Below are 15,024 nucleotides of genomic sequence, written 5' to 3'. Positions count from 1 at the left end.
AGGGGCCAACAATTGGATGGGCAGCCTCGGCGAAGCGGGACCCGCAGGGAGCGGGTTCCGCAAGCTGCTGGTAAGTCCTTCCCTTCGACGGTGGCAAATCCTTCCTTTCACAACAGGGCAGAAGTCAGTGTGGCGTCAAAAAATTCTAAACCTGTAGGCAGGGCTACTGGAATTATGAGGCAGGTGAGGACCAAATTACACGACAGGCTTGACCAAATTGTGTGGGAAGAAAATGTAAATAATGTTCTGTGATGCCGCGTATTTTGGGTTAGCATTGCTACATTATTTTACACACAGTAACACTAAGAAACAATTTCACCCTATCAGTACCAGTTTACAACCAAAATTCAGCAATTAACGTCAGAAAGATGTCTATTTAAACTTTGTGATGGGCCTTCCACTCCACAGGAACACGTGCTGCCACATTAGAAGCTCACCTGGCCCTGGCCAGCAGGTGTCCCTTACAACCCTGGCGGTCTTGTGCAGAGTTAAGCAGTTTACCTATGCCGCTTTCCTCTCACCCCCTCTCCTCTCCTAATCCCAGATCCCTCTCTCAATTTGCAGTCCACTTTTATCACCCCTTTTTACAATTTCAGAACTCTCCCCATTCAACCTCTCACTTCACCTTTAACCACCTTCTGCCATTCTGTCTTTTCACTGCCCTCATCTCTAACAGTCGCTCGCATTTATCTCATGGCCTCTCTGGCCCCGTCACCTCCCGTGCCCCTCAGCACTTCTCATTCACCTCAAGTCTCTCCATTCAAATTTTTGTCTATTTGTATCTTACACCTGTTCAGTGCCCCCATTCACCTTCCACACCTTTGTTCTTCCACACCTTCTTGAACCAACGTCCCTCTCCCCTGTTACCTCAGCGCCAGTGCCTAATTTGAGCAGTGGTTTCCAGTGCTTGGCACTGGCACCTAAATGTGCACACTGGCACTACGAGAGTCTGCCTCATGGTGGCTCTGTCTAATCTGTGTAATTTAGAGATTAGCAGAACAGCTGTTTATTAATTCAATATTCAATGTACATTAAAAATGATAAACTCCTGACACCCATGCCATTCTTTTAGCTTTGGAGGCTTGAAATAGTCTGAATAGTCACACTTGTACAAGTGTTATGGTTCGTAGTTGCATAGGTATGATCACTGGCCGGGCAAGCAAGGCAATCAGTGAGTGGTTAAAGTTGCAGTGGCCTACTGGTGAGGGCCCTGACACATGTTTTATTACAAATTAATCACTGCTCAGCACCCACCCCAGTACTCCCTCTCTTCCCCTATCACTGCTGTCACGCACCCAGTCCTATGATTAGGGTTGCCAGCTCATTATTTTGATGTCCCAGATGGTTCAAAAATAAGCAGTCACCTAAAACTGTATTTTCAGCACTTATCGGTACATACTTAGAACAGCAAATATAAATAGAAAGCACTTTTAATTGTGTTCTAGGGCTGCCTCAATGATTGATAATTAAAGGGAACAAAGACAGAAAAGTCACATAACAAATGAATACATTTTTTTTATTTAGAAGTCTATTTAGTGTCAAGAGGATGTCTTTGCAGGCTCTTTAAACAACACCGGGCTGGCATTTTCTTTTGGCAAACCTTGCTTGCCCCCAGAGCTTAGAGCCTCGACCCTCTACCTGCAATTCAGGAAACAACTTAAAGCCCACCTATTCACTAAGGCCTTTGATTAGCTCCCCAGCTTTTCATATCCTTTAGAGTAGGCTGCCTTCCTGCCCTGCTATTTGTTGGTTGTAGCGCCATGAAGCCGCTGGCGAACGTGCGCTTAATAAATAATTTAAAATAGAAATAAAATAGAAATTGTTTATATTACTTTTCATGAAATGCATTCTCACACTACCCCGGTAAATGTAAAATGCAAATGTATGGAATAGGCAGAGTGGGGCCCAGGGGATACTGGAACTAGAAAAAACCCAAAGCCTGCCTCTGTAACCAGTTTACTAAAGGTATGTAAATATGCTAATGGTCTTTAATGACCTGTGAAAAACTCTGGGTGTGCCGGAGAAAAGACTCCAGACACTGCCCTGCCGAGCCCCCAGCAGCTCTAGCTGCACTCCAGCAGCCCTGGCTGAGACACACAACAGGAGAGGAGGGGGGCTGAAGCTATGGGCCTGGGCAGAAGTGTGAGGGGAATGCGCGACCCCCTTCCTATCACTCCACGGCCCCCCTGGGGGTCGCGCCCCACAGTTTGAATACCCCTGCCATAAAGTCATTGGCACGTTGACCAAGCCTAGGAGGGTAAATGGAGAACTTATGAATCATGTTGGTATTAGCCTCAAATTCAGTGTGCCAGGTGCCCCTCAAGGTTATCTCCTCATGGGAGTGATCGCTATTCATAATAAGGTTCATTTCATCTTGAAAAACCTGCCTCCACACATGTAAGGCTCAAAAATATAAAAATTAGAGAAGTGTCAGTACTGTCGACCGATTATTGAAAGGGCGCGGTAGCCGCATCCAAGCCAATTCTGACACAGCCATAGGCTGCAAGTTTTTATGGTGACAGATGCGGGTGAGTTTCCAAGGATGCAGTAGCCGCATCCAATCTGATTCTTACACAGCCATAGGCTGCAAGTTGTTATGGTGACAGACGTGGGTGAGTTTTCAAAGGAGGCGTTGTAGTGTAGTTCCTATTTTCCTTATAGGCTCTGCGCATTGGAATGATATACACTATTGTTTTATCATAGGACTGAGGTCAGTATGCTCCTATCGAGTACTTTAAACTTAATTACTTTATGTGCCAGCTAACTCAGGGGTCATTAGAAACTTCTCGAATAAACAAGAAGGGATTAGTTGTATGGTGGCTACGTTCCTTCATATTATCTGGGAATGCCCTGCTGTGATACGTTATTGGAACCCCGTACATGAAGTAATGAGTGAGGTCACGGGAGTGCGATTAATGCCTGAAGCGCGAAGATGCTTGTTGAATGTCTGGGAGCCGAATGACTACAACCGAGCGCAGCTCTGCTGGACGACCTTGGGCAATATGGTGGCCAAGCGTGATATTGCCCAACTGTGGGGCGCTCAGAAGCCTCCGACACTTCTGGGATGGACACAAAACATGGATTGGTGCATGTTTCGAGAAAAAACTGTGTATGTTTCCCGTGGCAAACCAGGCAAGTGGGGGAAAGTGTGGACCCAATGGAACGCATACCGTGGAGATATATGTACTCCCCCAATGTCGGAATTTGATGCTGATTTGTCTTCCCCCCAACCTGACGTTTCCTCCGCAGGAACATAGTTGTTTTGTATGTATTTTGGTCTCCTTTCCCTCCCCCCTCCCCCCCCCCAATTATTGATTACACTACTGCTTGATTCCTCTATGTACCCACCCCACAGACCACGAGCTGACACGTTTTAATGTACTGCCTTGTTTTGTATTGTTCTTTTGTTTTCTTGTTTTAAAATCAATAAAAAGTTTTCAACAAAAAAAAAGAAGGGATTAGTTTCTGACAACTGCATAAACATGACAACTTTGTTTCCTAAAGAATCGGAACATGTCTCAGAATCGTGGGAAAAATAGATAACAGTCTCACTCAGTCAATTGTGCATGCTTAGTTTCTTCAAAGTTACACAGAAATAGATAGACGGGCGTTTCAATAAAATGATTTATCGAACAGTCTTATTTCTCGTGCAAGATATATGAGTTGCTACAATCGCAAGACAGTATGCGAAATATAACACGTACAGCGTAAGCAGTAAGAAGAAATAATTCTGCAATAGCATGGTATATTCATATAAACATACATAAATAATACAGGCTAAAAATACTTATCTGGTGCTTCCAAATAGTTCTACCCCATTGTACCTAACCTAAGTGTAGTACGAGGTAAGAAGTAGTTGGTATTGCTAAGTTAGTATGCCAAGAGTCCCTTTGGTTCTAGTCTGCTCCATACCTAAACTCCAACACCCCGTGAAGGAAGTCGTAACACTGGAAGCTGGAATCTCTGCGAACAGGGAGGACAGCGTCTGGTCAGTACGTCAGGTGGGGACTCGCATTCCTACCGAACTTGCCGTGGCGAGCTGTGTAGCCGAGCCGAGTCGTGCAAGTATGCAGCCATAACTTGCCATGGCAAGTAGAGGTATATTTATATCTGGAAGGTATTTAGGAATGCTAGAATTGATGTAAATTCGGGCAGAGGAAGAAGTCATGAATGAACCCTTAAGGTATAGCGGTTCATGCATAATAAATGAGTTCTTGGAGAAATCAATAATCCAAGCAGGGAATGTCCCAATGGCTTAAGGGTCTTGTTTCCAAGAACTCGTTGTGATGTGGGATGGACGGATGTAGATGACCATGCCTGTATTTGGTTTGCATACCCAATGCCTAAATAAGGACTGGGATTCTATGCCTAAATAAGGGCAATGCGAATTGTGCCTATATAAGGACATGATTTAGTAAACCTATGTACGGGCATCTAAATCAACACACAACACCCACTCCAATTTTGATAGAACGACATTACTAAATGCAAAATATGATAAATATGTAAAATAGAGTATCACATGATTCACTAAAACATATCTTAAAGCATATTCTAAAAACGACATCACCCCTTCACAAGATCTCTGGGACTCTCTCGCATCGTTCTTCCACCGCAAGATCGCCGACATCCACAACAGTTTTGACACACCATCCACGCACCCAACCGTCGAACCAACGCACCCCACCGCCACCCTCCGCACCTGGACCACGGTGACCATCGAAGACACAGTCCGCACGATGAACACCATCCACTCCGGATCTCCAACCGACCCCTGCCCCACCACGTCTTCAACAAGGCCGACTCCATCATCGCACCCCAACTCCGAGACGTCATCAACACCTCCTTCAACACCACCACCTTCCCGGAGAGCTGGAAGCATGCCGAGCTCAGCGCCCTACTGAAGAAACCAACAGCGGACCCCACCGACCTCAAAAACTTCCGCCCCATCTCGCTCCTCCCTTTCCCTGCCAAAGTCATCGAGAAGATCGTCAACAGACAGCTTGAAGCCTTCCTCGAGATGAACGGATCCCTCGACCCCTCGCAGTCCGGTTTCAGAGCCAACCACAGCACCGAGACCGCCCTCATCGCAGCCACCGACGACATCCGAACCCTGCTCGACAACGGGGAAACAGCGGCACTCATCATCCTGGACCTCTCTGCAGCGATCGACACTGTCTGCCACCGCACACTAGTCCAACGCCTCAGCAACACCGGCATCCAAGAGAAGGCACTGGAGTGGGTCATGTCGTTCCTTGCCGCAAGAACACAGAGAGTCCGCCTCCCCCCGTTTCGATCCGAGGCCACCGAAGTCATCTGCAGCGTCCCGCAAGGCTCTTCACTCAGCCCCACCCTCTTCAACGTCTAAATGAGACCTCTTGCTGCCATCGCACGCCAACACAACCTCAATATCATCTCCTACGCCGACGACACCCAGCTGATCCTCTCCCTCACCAGAGACCCCGACACCGCCAGAACCAGCCTACACGAAAGGATGAAAGACGTCGCCGAGTGGATGAAGAACAGCCGCCTGAAACTGAACTCAGACAAGATGGAAGTCCTCATCCTGGGACCATCGCCCGCCGCCTGGGACGACTCCTGGTGGCCCCCAGCCCTGGGCACCGCTCCCAAGCCAACAGACCACGCACGCAACCTGGGCTTCATCCTGGACTCCTCCCTCTTGATGACCAGACAAGTGAACACCGTCTCCTCATCTTGCTTTCACACCCTTCACATGCTTTGCAAAATCTTCCGATGGATCCCGACCGAAACCAGGAAGACGGTCACCCAGGCCCTTGTCACCAGCCGACTGGACTACGGAAACACCCTCTACGCCGGTACCACAGCCAAGCTACAGAAGAAACTCCAACGCATCCAGAACGCTCCGCCCGACTCATCCTGGACATCCCCCGACGCAGCCACGTCTCCGTCCACCTGAGGGACCTGCACTGGCTCCCCGTTAACAAGAGGATCACGTTCAGGCTCCTCACCCACGCACACAAGTCTCTCCATGACCTTGGCCCCAAGTACCTCAACGACCGCCTGACCTTCTACACGCCCACCCGCCAGCTACGGTCCACTAGCCTCGACCTCGCCGCTGTACCACGCATCCAAAGTGCCACCGCCGGAGGCATATCCTTCTCCTACCTGGCGGCCAAGACATGGAACTCCCTCCCCATCCACATTCGGCTGACCCAGGACCACCTCGCCTTCTGGAGACAACTGAAGACCTGGCTGTTCGAGCAGTAGCGGACCCCTTCCCCCAAGCGCCTTGAGACCCTTCCGGGTGAGTAGTGCGCTATACAAATGTTATGATTGATTGATTGATTGATTGATTGAAAAAATGTCTCTTAAATAGTGGCTATGCATGAAATGCAAAGGTGCTGTACATATTCAAAGCAAAGTTTCATTCTAAGCATATGGTTATAGTGAATGCTAAATGAATGAACATAAATATATATACATGATGAAATGGTTTGTAATTACAGAAGAAAAAGGTTCAAAACCATTTCATGTCAGATTGTGTTGGACTTGGGCCTTTTTGGCAGGTTCACCCCTAAACTTTTTGCCTTTAGCCTCTGACATGGTGGTAGTGATTTTAGGCCTCTGCGCACTTTAGCACTGTGGCCCAGTGTAAAGTGAGTGCACACTCTGAGTGCGTGTGGTGAGATAGCCTGCCCTCCCATAGGATCGCATGGGGGATATGTTAGCCCGTAGTAATTCCTCATATGTGGGGAGTGCAGGGGCGAGTTTGGTATGTGCGAACTCGTGGTAATAGATGCTGCACAATGGTGTGCGCAGATTTATTGTGTCTAGTATAGAAGTGCCACTTTTAAAAGTTGGCATTTCTGTGTGCTTTGAGATGTGAATTACCTGTCCTGCTTGTGAGTGACAGGGTCTGGCTGGTGTGCTTGGCTCCAGGAGCTAGGGTGAGTCTGCCTGGTGGTGAATAGGGAGATCTGCATCTAGATGGGAGGGAAGAGTTGCACCTGGGACCTGAATAGGGCTGTGCCTTCCCTCCACAATGCTGGCTCCACCCCCTGTGGTGCGTCTGATGTCCCTGGCCTGTCTTGTGAAGAGGGAGAGGGGCTAAGCAAAACAAAGTGCTCCAGAACCAGTTGCATCTGGTTCTCCCATTGCCTGCACCTTTTAGACAAAGGAGTTTGTGGTATAAATATAGGGGCTGTGACCCCGTGAAAATGTTCTTGTTCTTGTCTTGGACTGGAATCTGCCAGGGGCATGCTGCTGCTGGAGCTCAGGTGAAGGCTTGCCTCCCTGGGCTCTGCCCTGCCCCTGGATGCCTGGAGGACTTATTGAGACCCTTCTGCCTTGCTTGAACTATTCCCAGGACTTCTTGTGCTCCCTAGCGCCCTGTGAGCGCTCTGCCTAATTTTACCTGAAATGCGAGGGAAAGCTTGGGGGCTGCGCAGCACCGCGCTGCAGCCCTTGCTGTAGCAATCCCCGGCCGAGGGATTCCCCCTTTTTATGCTCCTAGCAGGTGCCCACTCCACTTATTTTTATATTTGAAAGCAGGTGCCCACCCTGCATTGTGGCTGTGTTATTTTTATCAAATTTCGGGTGCCCACCCTGCAACTCCGTTTCCCTTCACGGGTGCAGCCCCGTGTCATGGCCACATTCTATTTATAGTTATAATGTACGGGTGCCCACCCCGCTTGCCAAATTTATTGCGCAGTTAGAGGGAGCCTACCCCTCGTTGTTCACCCTGAGAAATCACCACTGCGACCCGTACGGCCGCACCGGAAGCCAGGCAAAAGATGCCCGAACGTGGGCGGGGCCTGGCGAGTTCTTTTTCCGCTTTCCCCTGCCGAGGGAAGCCGCCCTGCACCTTGCCGGTCTCCAGTGTGGGGAGGGAGACCAGAGCTGCTCCCGCCCGCTGAGAGAAGCTGTGCCGCGCCGGAAGGAGAAGCCTTGCAAGTGTCAGCAGTCCAGTGAAGAGCCCCGCAGTGTGGAGGTTGCGGCACTGGGGGCCCGAGGCACGTTTTTGGTACCAGCCCCCGCCGCATCACAGAGACCACACGACAGGAGCCCGGTAAGGAGGGGGCTCGGGGTTGTCCCTGTTGGTTTCCTGAGCGGCCCCACTTGGCAGCAGGCCGCTCCTGCGTGGACGGCATTATTTGTTTAAAGAGCCTGTGTGCGGCTCTGCCCTGGCCATAATTGGTTACAGGCCCAGAGGGGCCCAGGGTTTTCCCCCCGCAGCCGCTCCACCGAGTTTGGGGGCATATTTACTTTAAGGGTCATCATTATTAAAAGGGGGCACATTTGCTTCAAGAGCCCCAAGTGGCTCCAACGTGCGCATCATTATTCCTAGAGATGGCTCCAACATTTCGCATAGTTGTTTCCAGAGCCAGATGGCTCTACCATGCGTAGCATTGACTTACAGAGGCCCTGTGGGGCTCCAGCATTTGCCTAAGTTGTTTCTAGAGCCTAGATGGCTCCAACGTTGGGCGCAATTTGTTGTAAGGGCCAGTGAGAGCCCATGCTGCAGTTTACATTCCACAGCTGCCCAGCAAGAAGTGGGCAGCTGCACCGTTTAGGTTCTTCTTTATTGTAGGGGACATATCTTTTGAATCCAGGAGTGAGACGCACTCCTTTGCCCCCATACCTTAGCCTGCCCAGCTGCGCAGCACTTAGTGCCAGCTGGAACGTTTAGGCCTTTCCTTGAAGATTCCCAGCTGCCCAGCAAGTAGTGGGCAGCTGGTCTAGTTTTGATTTATTCCCTACTGCAGGTTATGTTACTAAGTATTTCCTGATGCAAGTTTTGTTTAGGTGTTGTGGTCTACTTGATTTAGACTCATGAGGTTGGCGCAGAATAGAGTTCTCGCCTTATGTGATACTGTGCCTGTTCTGATTTATGTTACAGGTTGACGCTGAGTGTAGTGTCTGCCAGTGATTACTGGCTGTGTTCTGAGTTCCTATATGTTCTTACTTTTACTATTTCTTTACCAAGTGTTAATTCTGACAGTGGCCCACGTGGCCCTGTCATGTCTAAATAATCCCTTGTAAATATTGCCCGTGCCAGTTGGCACATGTATATTGTGTGATTACTATCTGATGGGTTTTTATTATAATACAAAGGCTATTTTATATAACCTTGTGTGGAGTTCATTTTGTGGTGTGCCTAGTGTATTGTTACTGTGTGTGTTGTGCAAATGCTTTACACATCGCCACCGAGATAAGCCTAACTGCTCGTGCCAAGCTACCAAGGGAGTGAGCAGGACCTTTCTTTGGCGTATAACTCCCTTTCCCTGACTAGAGTGGTGGTCTTTGCCTGGCTTTGGCGCAAGCCTTAGCCAACCAGAGATGCCCATTTCTAACAGGTTACATAAATGAAATTGACAAGATGACAATTTGTCTTTCGAAGTTTTCAAAGAAATCTATTCTCTATGAATAGTTCTACTGTAAGCAGATTACTTTGCCAAAAAGAAAAAGAAAAATTTGGAGAAAAAAAATTAATCATAGGAAAAAGTTCCAAGTATTGTCTTTTGTATGGAAAAAATGAAGGCCAAATTCAGAGTCTTGCTGGTACACTCTGTGCTGATTCAAAAGTCAGTGTATGGGGATGGAGAAAACATGAAATCCTCTATTCCTGTAGACAAAGAAATCGTCTACCGTTGTAGGTGAAAGTTGGAAAACCTTGTTTAGAAGATTAACCACACAGATGCCTTCAGCGTTGGAAGCATCAGCAATGTCTGTATCCGATGTTACCTGCGTGCCTGTTGTTTCCTGTCGTACCTCCGCAGTAACAATTTGCGTCTGTGAGATCTCAATGAATGCCGTCATCGGGATTGGTAGCCGCTGGGGACAACACAGAGTGTGGGCCGTTATCGGGTCCAGCAGAGTATCGATATCCGTTGGCATGACTGATGGGAGTGTTAGACAGATGTCTAGCACACATATTTCACCGTAAAGCAGGCACAGTAGAACAGGTAATGCAATCCTGCCAGATTGGTCTGAATGACAGAAACCATATGGTATTTAATACTCGTAGACGAGGTAAATCCAAAAGTTGTACTATGTGCTCACCACACTTCCTTTCCAGGAGAACTTTCGCCACTGTGCTGGGAGTGACACCGGTGGAATGGCTTGCCAAGGCGTAGCAGTAGGAATAAAAACAGGGGGGCATATTACCAAGGGCCTTTTCGCCGCTTTAGCGGGACTTTTTCCCGCTAATGCGGCGAAAATTTCATCGCCCAATTACCAAGCTGTCGCTAACACCAGTTAGCGACAGCTTGTAGGCGATAGCGAGCATTTCGGGGCCCGCTTTGCATGTCAGCGATAATTATCGCTAATGACATGCAAAGTGGGCGTGCCAAAATGTTAGCGACTGAAAACTGGCGCTGACATCGGTATCGCCTATTACCTACAAAGGCGAAGCGATGGAAATATTCACGCTAAGCACCAATATCTCCAAAAGCTAACACCTGCTAATACCAGTTCTTATACATGTTATCCAATGGGAGGTGGATAACATGGCTAAGAGCTGTTTCACGCTAATGCGTGAATATCGCTGTATTGTCAGCGATATTCACGCGTTTCGCCTGATTTTTATCGCTTTTGAGGTAAACCTTGCTAATAGCAAGTTATCTCAGCGATAAAAATCGGTGAAGCGCGGCAATAATAATTTTGCCGCTAACCCTACTTAGCGATAAATATCGCTGTTTGTAGGTAATATGCCCCAGGATTCCTGAAATGAGTGCTAGAATTGGCGGCAGACCACCAAACACCGAGTCCACAAAGTTTGGAATGATTCAGAGGACTGCTTAAAAAGGTGTTAACCGCCCTGAACATACGTTCTTAAATACATGCACAATACCGTTCGTATCAGACATGTTTAATATACGTCCCAACATTTCTGTGAAATGTAGAGAGCAGTGTGTACTCAATACAGCCTGTATCTCAGCCGAAGACATTGCAATTTGTAGATCATAGGTTTTTTTGGCCAAGGTCGAAGGCATGGTCTGTTGTAAAAGAATGGCTTTCATTCTGCTTAGAGTATCAATTTGTATAGAGGAGATGTTCAGTGAAGGCCATAAAGACGACTCCCTGACTTTGACTATTTTAGGGAAAAAGACTTGCATACGGCAAGTGACCCTGGATGTAACCATTACTAGATATGGGATACCTGGCAACATGCCACAGCAGCTGTGATCATTCAACATAATGTAACTCCCATTTGAAAGTTGTCCAAAAATTGGATTAATCACTGCGGCTGGTGAACCTTGCAGGTGACAGGACAAATTTACATTAAAACTATTACAAGCCCCATGTAAATTAATACCCTGACATAGGAGAGAACCGCTTAGTGCATTTTCACATTTTCATAGTGTGTACCGCTTAGAAACCCTTCACGTCCCCTACTCTAAAATCTGTGTGTGTAAGTTAAATCCCAGGATGTCTTGATTAATTCTTTACCCAACCTTTTATATTTGCCTGCTGGTATATTTTTTAGGCAATACTGAAAATGGAACGTTGTAACAGGCATAGTTATTTTGCCATGAATTATCCATTCAGTTGCTGGTTTTTCTGCTACTGTAAATGGCAATTTTTCCAGTTTTTAAATGCTCAGCACTGTATACTTTGCTCCCCTTTGTGCCAGTTTGACCTGTTTATCAGTGAGATTAAATTCTGAAAACAGAGATGTTGTATTGATTAAACACCAAGGCACATAGCCTGCACGCATGTTTTATAGCGTCCAGCCTAATAGCAAAGTAGAGAACGTAGTTGAGACTGGCCTTGTCGCAGCATGACCAAGTCTTGTTCCATAATGTCTATGGCAGAGGATACAATGTATCCCAATGAATATATCCTGGTCGTTAACCCATTGTTGACTACAGTGAGAGATTTCTCTAAATTAATACTATCAATTTCTCGTATTCTTTCTGCAGTTTCTGCCTCGGTAATCTTCCATATTTCATTATAAGCAGCGTGGATACCGGCATATATGAAACGTTTTTGACCCGGTTTTCTTGGTCCTAGCAAGAAATCACTATGGTCTGCACCTTCTTTAAGTAAAGATAAGTGTTGTTTCACATCCTCTAGTATAGCTTTCTGTAGCCAGTCAAGCCATAAGTTTCCTACTCTCCATGTTGTTACTACCCCTGGATGCTGTCTTTGAACATAGCATGGGTCTTGCCCATTGATAGTGAAACCCTGTGTTTTGTTCAGGAATCGATCTTGACAGTTATTTGTGTCTGTGGGCCAGAGCAACCATTTTTTCCATTCGGAATCTGATCTGTTGTGATGAAAAATAGTAAGTACATTGACCTCCCCCTGTGTAGTGCAATTACTTGCAGGTGCAGGTATGGATGGAGTGTTTATGTCTTTGATCTTGGCTAACCCAGGCAAGACGTTTGTTGGACAGCGTCATTCAAAAGCATTATTTGCTGTGGGATGATACAGGCTTTAAACAAAGCTTCTATCCCCTGCACTTGCCAATCTTTTGTACCCCAGACAGATTTTGTGTCAATTGTGTCTTTCCAAAAGTCGAAACCCTGTGTAGACAGTTGGGTAATAAAGGCTGCAGAATAAATCTGTTTTGTATTAGTTAACATACTTTTTATTCCTGTTTTGTTCACAATTTTTAAATAAAACGTTTCTGGATTGGATATGTTGAACCCTGAAAAATATGGAAACTTCATTGCAAACGTTTTTGAGCTACCCTTTGGTGGTGTGGGACAATGTTCCCATTGGTTATACATAAATAAATTTCTAGGTGTTGTAGATCTATGCAAGAAATAATGACCATAGTGGTATTAACAATAAAGCTGTTCATAGTCTGATGAACCCTCTAAATAATCATGATTAGAGAATGCAGCTGATTTTTCTAGACAAGACATCATGTTATTAACAGTTTCGAAGTCCCAATCATCAGAAAAGGTACTAGAAGTAATACAGTCACTTAATGAAATTTTAAACAAGGGTGGAATCTTCAAAAGTTCTGACGGGCCGAATATGTCATATTCAGTTTTGTCCCAAACTATACCATCTTGTATAGGAACGGCTGTGATGTTCACTGATGACAAGTTTCTTGCTTCAGGATGGGATGATTTGTGTGGTTTCAGAAGTAATTTCACTTTTTTACTTGCTGTGTCCATTTGAATATATCTTCCATTTATCAGCACACTCATAGTCATTACTAAAGCTAGCCAAAGAAGAAAGAAAAATGTTTCAGATACAATCCATAGTTCAATCCATGGTGAAACCAGATAAGTCTTTTTCAGGAGATGAAAAGAGTCTGTTGCTTTTTCTTTGAAAGTTATTCGTGCTGGCGTCGTTTCGGGTTCGCTGGGATCCTCAGAAAACATATCAAAGTTAATGAAAAAGCCAGAGACAGTTCTGTCAATGGTTGAAATTGCATCAGGATTCGTTGAAATCCCTGGAACCAGTTGATCATTTGTTATGTTGGTGTAGAAAGGTGTATCAGGACAAACTGCTATTTGGGTTTCAAGAGGAATAAGTTCCATAGCATTGTTGTTTAATCCTTCATTTCTCACTTCTGACCCTTCGAAGTTGATGAGTCTTTCAGTTTGAACCTCTTGGATAGTAGCTAGAGGAGTGCGTCTGCTACTTGGTCGGAGTCCTCATGGCCTACTCTTCAATATTGGCCACATAGTGTAGTTTGATGTGGTCCATGGACACAAATCTTTTCTCCTTTTTTCCAGCAAGGGGCAGCAAAAGTACTGTTTCTTGATCCGTAGATTGCTAGGACAGGTACTGGTTGTCTGTAAGAAGGCCCAAATTCCTTCTTATCCTTGATCTTCTCTCTGACTAGATCCCCAAGCTTTGGGATCCAGACAGGCCTTGCTGGGACGACTGGATTTTCCCCAGTGGTGGTTGGCTTCAGGAACATGTTACTTTGTTTCGATCTTAGTTCATCTAAGTCCTGTAAAACAGCCAAACGTTCTTTGATATCAAAAGGTTTATTTTCCACCACTTTGCCTTTACATTCAAGATCTGGGACCCACATTCTTGTCCCAAATAGGACCTCATATGGAGTGACACCCCCTAGAGTACTTCTTGACAAATTGTTTAATGAGCATTGGACCCCATAAAGGTGTTTGACCCACCCATAACCTGAACCTAATACCCTAGCTGTTATAGACCGCTTTATGTCCTTGTTTTTCCTTTCCACAACGGAATTACCCTCAGGTCGGAATGGAGAGGAGTACCGAAATGCTATGCCCAAACTGGCCATGGCCTTTTTGTAAGCCCGAGAGCTAAACGCAAGACCCTGGTCAGAGTGTAGTGTGCCAATTGCGTATGTGCCGATAAAGACTTGCAAATCTTTTATAACAGTTCGAGCGTCAGCCGAGCGCTGAGGCCACATCCATTGGAACCTTGATTTAATGTTTGTGGGACTGCATTTGTCCAAAATGACATCTGCATGGCCCTTGAGGGGCTCTCTCTTTGTATTTAATCTGCTGGAAGTGTGCTTTGCATAGTGTGCCTGCATATTTTGTCACTTTGTTTTTAACATTTGTCTTTTTAAAAAAGTCCGGACAGCTTAAGGTGCTTCTAATTTCACCTCGCTGCCAGACTCACCTTTTATTCCGCCGCTTTCTTGCTCATTGTCCGCATACTTGCACAATAAAAAAATGTGGGAGTCTTTGACTCACGTTGCACTTCTTCTCACTGCTGTTGCTCTCGGGGCAAGGGTTTAATTTATTTATTTATTTATTTATTTATGCCATTTTTAAAGCGCTGCAACCCTACGGGCATCCTGGCGCTGTGAAAGTGCGACTAAGAGCTAAGCATCATGGGGCAGGACGGGGGAAGTGAGCAAATTACTCTTGGGGCAGTTAGACTTTGGGGAAGAGCCATGTCTTTACCTTTTTGCGGAAAAGCATCAGTTCGCTTGTTTTCCTAATTGCGATAGGGAGGCTATTCCAGAGATGGGCTGCTGCTATGCTAAAGGCTCTGCCGCCGTGAGTAGCTTTCCTGATCCTAGGTATGCTGATGAGATTAGTGGATGAGGAACGGAGGGTCCGTGTAGGCTCATACCAT

The sequence above is a fragment of the Lissotriton helveticus genome, chromosome 2_1, assembly GCF_964261635.1.
Source record: "Lissotriton helveticus chromosome 2_1, aLisHel1.1, whole genome shotgun sequence".
NCBI lineage: Eukaryota > Metazoa > Chordata > Amphibia > Caudata > Salamandridae > Lissotriton > Lissotriton helveticus.
The sequence above is the reverse complement of the archived record's forward strand: the minus strand, read 5'-3'. Positions refer to the sequence as shown.